The sequence below is a fragment of the Spinacia oleracea genome, chromosome 2 (genome assembly GCF_020520425.1).
Source record: "Spinacia oleracea cultivar Varoflay chromosome 2, BTI_SOV_V1, whole genome shotgun sequence".
In the NCBI taxonomy this organism is placed as follows: Eukaryota; Viridiplantae; Streptophyta; class Magnoliopsida; order Caryophyllales; family Amaranthaceae; genus Spinacia; species Spinacia oleracea.
The window spans coordinates 7124023-7135528 of record NC_079488.1 but is presented as its reverse complement, the minus strand read 5'-3'; the positions used below and the strand labels follow the sequence as shown (position 1 = coordinate 7135528).

General features: G+C 40.4%; 1 pseudogene; it reads left to right on the top strand.

Annotated features, from left to right (window-relative positions):
* Positions 1-6630: 6630 nt before the first annotated feature.
* On the top strand, positions 6631-6730 carry LOC130468247 (uncharacterized; annotated as a pseudogene).
* Positions 6731-11506: the final 4776 nt, after the last annotated feature.

Sequence of the window (11506 nt, the reverse complement as noted above, 5' to 3'; positions counted from 1 at the left end):
TCCGATAATATTTCCGATTCTGACAATATTTCCGTTTCCGGCAATATTTCCGATTCCGGCAATATTTCCATTTCCGATAATATTTTCCGATACGTACCATGTTTCCGTTTCCGGCAACATCTACGACTTGGATAATATTTATATTTCCGATACGATCCATATTTCCGTTTCCGGCAATATCATCGTTTCCGGAGTATTCATTTCTTGCCTGTGACGATCTCAGCTCCCACTGAAACCAAGATCCGTCGATTCCGAATATCCATAGATGGAGTATTTAATGCCATTAAATACTTGATCCGTTTACGTACTATTTGTGTGACCCTACGGGTTCAGTCAAGAGTAAGCTGTGGATTAATATCATTAATTCCACTTGAACTGAAGCGGCCTCTAGCTAGGCATTCAGCTCACTTGATCTCACTGAATTATTAACTTGTTAATTAATACTGAACCGCATTTATTAGACTTAACATAGAATGCATACTTGGACCAAGGGCATTATTTCCTTCACCATAAGCATCCAAGGCTCCCGAAAGTCGACGATGGAGGTCCGAACTTCTCGGACTCATATAGTGGCCTAGATCAACAATGAAACGGGTCTAAAACGACCAATTTCTCATAATCAAACCTGAAACTCAAGGCACACTCAATAACACACATTAGTAATAGAAACGGCTCCTAAGAGCACGTTTGACACATAAAAGTACTAAGGGACGGGGGTAAAAATACTATATAAAACATGCATATCAAACCTCCCCAAGCTAGATCCTTGCTTGTCCCTAAGCAAGGAAATCATCGATGAACACAAAACCAACTTCACCCCCGACATAATTCAAAATGAAAAAACATAATTCGAGGCAAAATCCAACAAGCATGCATCAATGTTAACCAATCAAATTCATTCAACCGCCAATCCACCTCAACAATCGTCACGCAAAGCGAACCACAAGTGTGCAATGGAATTCAAGACTAGTGTTCACATACTCGTCACTCATTTATGTGGCGGATAAAAAATGTACCCGTTCGCTCCCCTCCCAACATATATGTGTACAATGCCCTCCCAAACTCACAACACTCGTGTGTCTAGAAAAACATGCACTCAACCTAGTAGTCGACTCGGAATGTGTCATGTCATAACTTTCATTGATAGACAACTACTTTCACATTAATATGACTCTATGCACAAAGGTCGGAAGGTCTTCAAAGCTTGTAATGATAGGCTTAGGTAGGGGTGCGGTGAATTTGGGTAAAATGTGAGCTTAAAGCCTTGGCTTTGGGGAGCATAAATCCTAGCAAAACCATGATCAACCACAAATGATGACCACAACTCTCCCACTCAACACATGATGAAAACAACAAACAAACCACACTATACTCTCTTGCCTTTCTTTCATAATTAAAATCAATCACTCATAAAGATAAGAAATTACAATACTTGAGTGAAACAATGCTTTGAATTGTCTTGAGGATAACGATTTTTCCTTCTTTTTTTTTTTCTTGCTCAATCTCATTTTTTTTTTCTTTTTTTTCTTTTTTGGAACCTTCACACGATTTTTTTTATTCTCCTCATCTCATTCATTTTTCATTTCATTTTTTTCAACAACAATCACGATAAGAAGAACTTCCCTTTTCAATACTCAATATGCTCAAAATGTACCACACTACAACTCCCTCACCTCACTACTATTAGCTCCCCAAGCTAGGCTTGGGACTAGTAACCAACGGGGAATTTACGGGCTTGTAATATGGTTAGTCACCAAATAAATGGCACAAGCACAACATGGATAGAAAAAGAGGGAACAAACGTATCTAATTTCATCTGAAGGCTACCTAAATAGAAAAATACCTTCGTCTTCCACAATGTGCATGTATATGAGTCATAAAACATTACTAATAGTTGCAAACCAATACTCAAAATCAATGGCACACCAGGAAGCTATCACACATCCTAACCAAGTCAACTAGTCAAGCACCAAGTCCACAAGTAGTTAGTCGGAGTTGACTCATGTTTAGGCATCAAAACAATCGAACATCAAATCATGGCTAACACATCTACATTGCCCATCATCATACACCAAGAATCAAAACAGTTTTCAATCAAAGGGGCACAGGGAAGCATGATTTTGCATTCATCGGAACGTATTTTTTTGTATTTATTTATTTTTATTTTTTTTCAAAGCAATAAACTAATCTAGAAAGCATTAAACACACCAAAATAAAGAAATGCGAAAAGAAAAGAAAAACATACCTACAATGTACAAGTAATGTGAAATCCTCCCCAAACCAAATCAGACAATGTCCTCATTGGCTCAAGGGTATCGAACCAACTCGATCTCATCTCCATCATTGACGGCCATTGCCGCCATCATCATCATCATCACCATCATCTCGGCCACCATGCCCACTAGGACCCGCTCCCCACCCTCCGTACTGGGTGGGTGTGAAGGTGCCCATAGAACCCGGAGCTCCATATCCCTCCGCGGGATAGGTATACCAGGTAGGGTGCTCGTAATCTGGGGCAATATAGCCCTGCCTGGCATACTGATCATAAAATGGGAACATGGTCCTCTGGTGATCAGCTGCGAACTCCCGGAACCCGAGCTCAAGTCTGCTCAACCTCTCATCAATGGACCCCTGCTCCTCATGTACTACCGGGCCACTCTGGGGCCTCCCTGTGTCTCGACGCCCCCTCCTGAAGTAGGTGCGAGGCTCTGGCTGGTACTGATGGGGCTCTGGCTGAGGCTGGGGGTCAGGCTGAGGCTCTTGCTCAAATCCAACAAATAGATAATGAGCCTGACCGGGTCTGAAACTAGTGCGGCCCTGAGGGTCAGGCAAGGTGAAAAGCCTGTTTCCCTCGAACATCCAGTACATGGCTCCCGGCCTAAATAACCCATGCTCCCCCTGTAGCCTACGGAGTCCAGCAAAATAAGCCAAATCAAGCAAGTTGCTACCCAGAACTGGAATCTGGTTAGCCTCAGTAAAGTTGGCCGTGGCCATGGCTATGTGGGTGATCAACCCACCAATGGTAATTTTGGTAGTATGTGCGGAAGTGGCTATGGAGTAAAATTGAGAGGCCATGTGATGTGCAAGGTTCATTTTGTAGCTCTCCTCTCCTTCTGAAACGTAGCCACCTAGGATCTCTAGCTCCGTACTCCTAATATTCTGGGTCTGATCCCTACCAAAGATTGTAAATCCTAGGAACCTGTAAAAGACAATGGGTACCGGGTGTTGTATCTTGGAAGCATGCAAATGTTGCATACTCCCGGGATTATCATTGCCCGTAAGCTTTCCCCACACGGTGCAGTTGTTATGGGTCTCCTTAGGTTTCCTACTATATGTGGTAGATAGTCCAAAAATCCTACCAAAATCAGATAAGCTCATGGTGTAGGTTCTATTCATCACACGAAATTGAACCGATGACACGGTTCGATAGCCATCCCTACGCACATTAAAACTACTCAAGAATTCTAGAGTCAACCGTCTAAATGTGAGACGGAGCATACTATACATGTTACTCATACCAACACCAACAAAAACATGTTTTACATCACGCTCAATTCCCATTTCATGCAAGGATTTTTGACATATAAAGCGAGTAGGGATTACCTCCCTCAATTTGAGGTGCATGAATCGTGCTCGTTGCTCCTCCGTAATAAAGATGACATCCGGAAAATCCGTGTCGGGCTCGAATTGCGGTGGTGGAGGTGGTGGTGTCGGTTCCCGAGCTCGGCTCGTGGAAGCCTCCTGTTGATTTCTTGGTACCCTCGTGCATTTTCTTTGTGGTCTATTTGCCATTGATGAAAAATCTGAATTTTTGAGTTTTTGAGCTTTTTGGGTGAATTTGGGGATTTTGTGGGGATGAGAGAAAACTCAAATCGGTTAGGTGTAGGTTGTAGAGGATGATGAGAGGATGATTTTGATGAAAGAATTGTTGAATTTGGTGGAGATTTGAGGGAGATATGGTGGTTTGAAGTTTTTGGAAGTCGGGGTTTAATGGAGGAGTGAGAGAAAGTTAGGTTGAAGATGAAGAGGAAGTGAAGAAAGATTGGGGAAACCGTGAGTTTATCGCTGAAATCGCGTCTCGCCCGATCGGGCGGGATGCGATCCTTTTCTTTTCATGCGTGCGCGCCCGATCGGGCGCACCTCGCCCGATCCGGATCGGGCGATTTGCGAATGCTCATTTTCTTGACTTTTTCCTGCCCAGAATCATCCTTGACTTTTTCTCGAAATTTTCATCAACCGCCCGATCGGGCAAAATTATTTCGCCCGATCGGGCGTTCTACGCCCGATCGGGCGGAAATAAACTGCAAGAAACTTATCCGTGCGCGCCCGATCGGGCGCACCTCGCCCGATTCGGATCGGGCGGTTTGCAGCGTGCTTGGCCTTGTGCGTAATTTCACTTTATTGAACTTGGAGCTTTAGGCCTGCACATTATTAAACACCCAAACAGCGTAATGCTCTCTTCTCGCCTCACTAACACCAAAAACAATACTTAAACACACGTAGCTAATGGAAAATACTAACTAAACACACAAAAATTAGAATCAAAAATCAAACTTATACTACTAAAGCAATAAATGGATAATGAAATACTCATCCCCTATTAGATTGATGTAATGTCCCCATTACACAATCTCCGTTTATGCGCAGACAATCGACATGAAAGGGATGAGAGCCACGACAGCTCATCGAATGGGGGCACCAAAGATGGTGCCATCTGGTGTCACATCGATTGCCTTGGATGAGCTATGTGGTGTGGGAAGTGACAGACCACGACCCCGATCATGAATACGGTGTCCACCGTTTACAGAACTTTCGGCCCTTTGGGTCGTGGCATCATCAATCCGTCCCTTCTTTCGAACCCATGCCGAAGAGTTCATACTCCGATCACCTCCACCTGCAAAACAATTTGAAACATGTGCTTTTTCCGAGGAGTTATTAGAGTTAGTATGAGTCAATTCGCTATTAAAATAATCATTAGAAACATTGACTCCAAAACATGACTCCTCTACCATAGGGCTCTTAGCAACATGGGTTAAATTGAAAGTAACCTTATCATCCCCCACATTTAAGGTCAGCTTGCCATTCTTGACATCTATGATTGCCCCCGCAGTGTGTAGGAAAGGCCGACCTAAAATAATAGGAATTTGCCTATCCTCTTCCATGTCTAAAACAACAAAATCAACAGGAATAAAGAATTTACCTACTCTAACATGCACATCTTCTAAGACACCTAGGGGGTATTTTACAGATCTATCGGCCATTTGCAGAGTTATGTTGGTAACTTTTAAATCACCCATGTTCAACTTAGTACATACAGACAGGGGCATGACACTAACACAGGCACCTAAATCACATAAGGCTTTGTCAATAAAAAGGTTGCCAATATTACACGGGATAGAGAAACTCCCGGGGTCCTTCAACTTGGGTGGAGACTTATTTTGTAGTAAGGCACTGCACTCTTCAGTAAATGCAACAGTCTCCACCTCACTATTCTCTCTTCCTAGTCAAGATGTCTTTCATGTATTTAGCATATGCAGGTACTTGAGTAATCAATTCAGTGAAAGGGACCGTTACCTGCAGATTCTTCACCACTTCTAAGAACTTACCAAACTGCTTGTCTAGCTTGTTCTTTAGCTGACGATGAGGGAAGGGGAGTTTGATAGGTGGAACTTGTATCTCAACTTTTGTTTCAACCCTTGTGTCAGCTTCCTTATCCTTGACCACCTTCTCACTTTCTCTTGGCACAGCACCACTAACAGATACTTCAACCCCTTCCTCTATAGTCATAGGTGGCCCATCATACTCATATCCACTCCGCAAAGTGACAGCATTTACAGACTCTCTGGTCACAGGCTGTGAAGGGAGTTGACCTTTGGGTCTCTCTGCAAGAGCGGTAGCCATTTGTGCCAACTGTTTATCCATGATCTTGTTATGAGCAGTGAGGGCATCGATTTTGGCATCCTTTTCGCTCAGAGATCTCTGCAATTCCAACATCATATTCCTCATCTCTACAAGCATGGGATCAGGTTGTGTGGGTTGAGGTTGTGGTGGTAAGCCAGGTGGTCCACTAGGCTGCGAGTTGTAGTTACTCCGCGGTTGGTAGGGTTGTTGTGGTGGTGGAGGGTGTTGAATCTGGTGGGGGTTCTGAACATTAATACTCCTATATGATAATAGGGGGTTGTTTTTATACCCCTCATTGTATGAGTTGGAATACGGATTGTTCTGCTTGTAGGACTGGAATGCATTGCATTGTTCGATGGAGCTCCGGCATTCCTGTGCATAATGGCCTTGCATCCCACAACTATTACAGACATTAGCAGATTGGGCACTCATTGCAGCGACACTAGCATGTTGGGTGGATTGGGAAGATGCGATCTGTATATTGTCTAGCTTGTGATGTAGGGCAGTTAGCTGAGTAGTAAGCTGTTCAATAGAATTCATCTCATGCTTAACACCCCGGTCGGCAAAACCTCTAGGATTACCATATTGGGCACTATGGATGGCCATCTCCTCAATCACCTCCAAAGCTCTAGGCACCTCCAGTTGCATAAATCTCCCACTGGCAGCTGAATCCAAAAGACACCTAGACTCATTACCCAGACCATTATAGAACTGCTGAACCAGTCATCCAAACCATGGTGTGGGCACTCTCTTTGCAAGTCCTTGAATCTCTCCCAAACTTCGAACAAACTCTCATCTACTTGTTGAGAGATACCTAATATCTGACCCCTCAAACGAGCTGTCTTCTCGGGTGGGAAATATTTAACATAGAATGCAAGGGCCAAGGAATTCCAATCGGTGATTTTCATAGCTGCGCGGTTGAGACTGTTAATCCATAGCTTTGCCTTCCCACTTAATGAACATGGAAAGAGTATCTCCATAGTCTGCTCCGGTGTTAAATTCTTCTGCTTAATAGTGGCACAATACTGAATGAAAGACTGAATATGGAGATTAGGATCTTCACCCTTTTCCCCACCGAATTGGTGTCTCTCGATCATGTTTATCAGCTGGGGTTCGATCTTGAAATTCTCGACCGCAATAGAAGGCATGATTGCCTTGGGAAGCATAGACAGACTTGGTTTAGAATAGTCTGTAAGCCTTGGCACAAGTGGGGGTGGCGGTGGTGGTGCTTGGTCACCCATCTCTGAATCTGTATTGAATAGATTGCTAATCAGATAGTCGGATTCAGAGTCAGAATAGTCTCTCAACTGTTCAACGAATCTACGCCGTTTACGAAAGGTCCGTTCAGGTTCAGGATCGAACGAAGTCAGATCGCTGGTATGGACAGTCCTGGGCATAAACAAGCAAAAACTAGAAAACAGTCGTGAGATCCGATCTCAAGGAACGGAGGTTCCTTGAGAAGTAAAGTAACAAACAATAATCTAGAAATAACAATTAATAACAGAAAATAAAACCGTGTCCCCGGCAACGGCGCCAAAATTTGACAGGCTAAATCGCACTCCTATCAAAGATAAACCTAACGTTCACCAACTAAAAATATAGTAAGGGAAGTAGGGATCGTATCCACAGGGAAACAGTGTTCTTTCTACTATTAACTAACTAATCTAGACTACTGGTAACAAAGAGTTGGATTGGTTTGTATATTAAACTAAGGCAAATAATCAAACTAGAATATTACAATATTAAGGGAATCTAGGGCAGCGGTTCACCATAAACACAGACCGGGATTGGACAACAGACAATAACAATCAATTAACAATCATAACTAGGAAATCATGCATCTCTTGAATCTTATGAATTCCTAAGGATAGAACAACTAGCGGGCTCTCGCTACGTACTAGAAATAATTCCTATCTAATAGCCACAGACCAAAAACATCAGATTTATACCTCTCGTCGCATAATCTAAGGTTAATCAAACTCAAATCAAAATAGTCCGGCCGAACAGAATTGACGAGCAATAATAATAAGCTATAGAAATTATAATCAATCAACCAAATATCATGTCCACGTATAATCCCAATCATGCATTCATGGATCCCCTAAACCCTAGAAATTAAACTACTCACTCATGATAATAAATAACAAAGCAATTAACATAATAGAAAACATGATTAAAGAAATAAACTGAATTAGAACAAGAAGCAATACCTAATTGAAGAACAATGAATAATGAAAGCTGGAATTTTTGATTGAAAATAAAACTAAGTGTTGGAACCAATTTGAGAGAATAATAAGCTAAGAAAATAAACTAAGGTTAAAAACTAAAATAAAAGGTGAACTCTAAAAACAATTAAGGCTTGCTTAAATAGTTTGCCCAAAATAAAGCCCAAAAAACGGAAAGAAAACACGCGCATAAGTGCTGGGGGTTGGCGTCGCCCGATCGGGCGTCGCTTCGCCCGATCGGGCGATCCACTCGATAGTCGGCCCGATCGGGCCAAAATCCGCCCGATCGGGCGGTTTGTGAACTCTCCATACAGCCTCCAGATTGACCGCCCGATCCGGATCGGGCGAGCTGCGCCCGATCGGGCGCGCGTTGATGATTCCAGATTGCTTATAATTCCGCCCGATGGTTGCATTTCGCCCTCAGCTTCCAGGGCGATTTGCAATCTTCAATGTAGCTCGCCCATATCACTGAGTCTAACTCCCGGGGCTCAACCATAAGCATCCAAGGCTCCCGAAAGTCGACGATGGAGGTCCCGAACTTCTCGGACTCATATAGTGGCCTAGATCAACAATGAAACGGGTCTAAAACGACCAATTTCTCATAATCAAACCTGAAACTCAAGGCACACTCAATAACACACATTAGTACTAGAAACGGCTCCTAAGAGCACGTTTGACACATAAAAGTACTAAGGGACGGGGGTAAAATACTATATAAAACATGCATATCAAGGATATTCATCTCTATTAAAAATCCAAATAATTATCAAAACAGAAAAAAAAATATCCCAAAATATTTTATTATTCAAATTCAAAATCCATACCTGTATTCTTAAGTATCATCAAACTCCAGCACAATTGGGAATTTAAGTCTGCAATACACAGAAAACCCATTAATTTTACAAATTGTATATCCAAATTTCATAGTGATCAGCTAAAAAATCATAAACTCAAAGTAATTGGGTTCTTTTGTAAGAGATGCCCATATGAGAAAATGAATCAAATTGACCGAATACATGAAGAAATAGAAATAAGAATGTATTTTTTTTCATTTGATTGACAAAAGATTGTATTTTTCAATCAAATTAGCAATTAAAAAAAATGGTAAAAGGATATAAAGTTTCATACCTGATGAAGAAACCATTGCCTCTGTAAAAACTTCACCCAAAAAAAAACATTCCAACCACATAACACGAAATTGACATAAGTAAAGCAAAATTGAAACCCTAATTAATAAAAAATAAAAAATTGGGAAACTCAACTGGTTAGATGATGATGAGGGTTTTGATTTTTGAAGAGATTCAACGTGAAAAATGCCGACCGATGCCGCCTCCTTCTGCATCTCCATCTCCACCAATTTATGATTAAAAAACCTCAATAACACAAAGATCAAATGAATAAGAACATAAGTTTTAATCCGAATTTACCGAATCTTTGAGAAGAGAATAGAACTGAAAAGCAGCGAGTTAGGTTTTGTGTGGAGGTTTTTCTTTTATCCAGAACTTTGAAGTTACTGAGGTGGTAGAGTTGCTCCTCCCTTCTCCACCGCCGCTTCCGGCAGTAACAGCGAAACCTCGAGGACGGCGGTTGGTTTGAGGTTGCGGTTGTGGCGGAGAAATGAGATGGTATTGGTGGGAATTTGAGTGAGTGAAATTGTTAATTTTAGGGTTTGGAAGAGGGATTGGGATTTGAAAGGGAAACCCAGATGTAGCGGAAAGTAGTGAAGGGAGGAGAGGGTGAAGGACGAAGGTTTGAGAGTGAAAGATATAAGGGTGTTTTAGTCTTTTACCTTGGGGACACGAAAAGCATAATTACTAAAAAGACATCAGCTGTTCCTTTATATAATAGAGATACTAAAAGAGAGGAAATCAATGTGGTGATGACATTTGTCACTCATTGATTGGTCTCTCTTTTAATATTAAAAATAAAGTTAATTAAAAAAATGAAATTAAGCAACAAATATTTTGCAATACAATAATATCACGTAATATATGTTCAACTTACTGTATTTTATGGTAACTTACTGTATTTTTCGTTATCATAAAATACGGTAAGGTTTTTTTCCCCCTTCAAAAGAACTAACTGCATTTTATGGTTACAAAAACTAATATGGAAAAATACATAAAGAATTAAAAGATTCTTACTACAATACTACTTATATAGAGGATTTCCTATATATGTATACATAATCAAATTCTACACATAATCTAATTCAAACATACATCACATATATCAGGATGAGTATTTGAAATTTATACATTTATAACAGCCATATACTACGTATAACTACCGTATAATCTATTTAGCTTATGCACTAACCCCGAGTTTACCATTTATACGTTTGGCCTAAACTTTTAACCGACATTTGACTTTTATTCTAGGTTTAACATACATAGTATATAAAATAAATTGCCAGTTAACAAATATAACTGATTCATCACCAGTTAACAATAAATTTGAGAATTTTATACACACCATTTAACATTAAGATATATTGTTCAAAATCTAACATTTGACACACTTCCCGATACTATTAAGTTTTAATAGTTGTAATATATAGAATCTTAGTGCATACTAGACCTGCTCAACGGGTCGGGTTAGGGTCGGGTCGGGCCAAAATTAAACGGGCTGGGCCGGGCCGGGCTCACAATATTGTCGGGCCGGGACGGGCCGGATATTAAACGGGCTGTAATGGACTGAGCGTAATTTAAGTTTGTATGTATTTCAATGAATAAAATTAAACGGGTCGGGCCCGACCCTTTTATAAAAGTAAAGGGCTCAGCCCTTTTAAAAATGGGCTGGATCCGGGCTGCTAATGGGCCCCCAGGCCGTTGAACAGGTCTAGTGCATACGGAGTGTAATTTAAACATTTTAACTATAATAATTAAGTTTTTTTAAAAAGTGGTAAGCGTTAAAGATAAGATTTTGAACGCTCAATAAATTATACATTCGTCAAGATACTATAGCTGTAAATCTGACAATCGTCCTGCAATAAAGTAATTACGGAGTATCATATTTCATACAAATATACATAAAACTTTATAATTACGTATAGTAATAATCGATTATAATACAAAACTAGATTATATCCCGTGCACACACATACTCCGTATATTCTAAAATTATTATTTGACCGGCCATATTGTTTACTCCGTATAAAATATTTCTCCCCCTAATTAAAGCTAATGTATAATTAATAAATATCGAAAGTACATATTGATTGAATCATCTAATATGAAATTTTCGTCCTACTACATTTACATATTTCATATGCTTAATAAATTTAATAATGATTAAATATATTTTCCATTATTGATGTACCAATTTGACTAAAATATTTCCAAAATAATTTTAAACAAATTATTATTATGTGATATCTA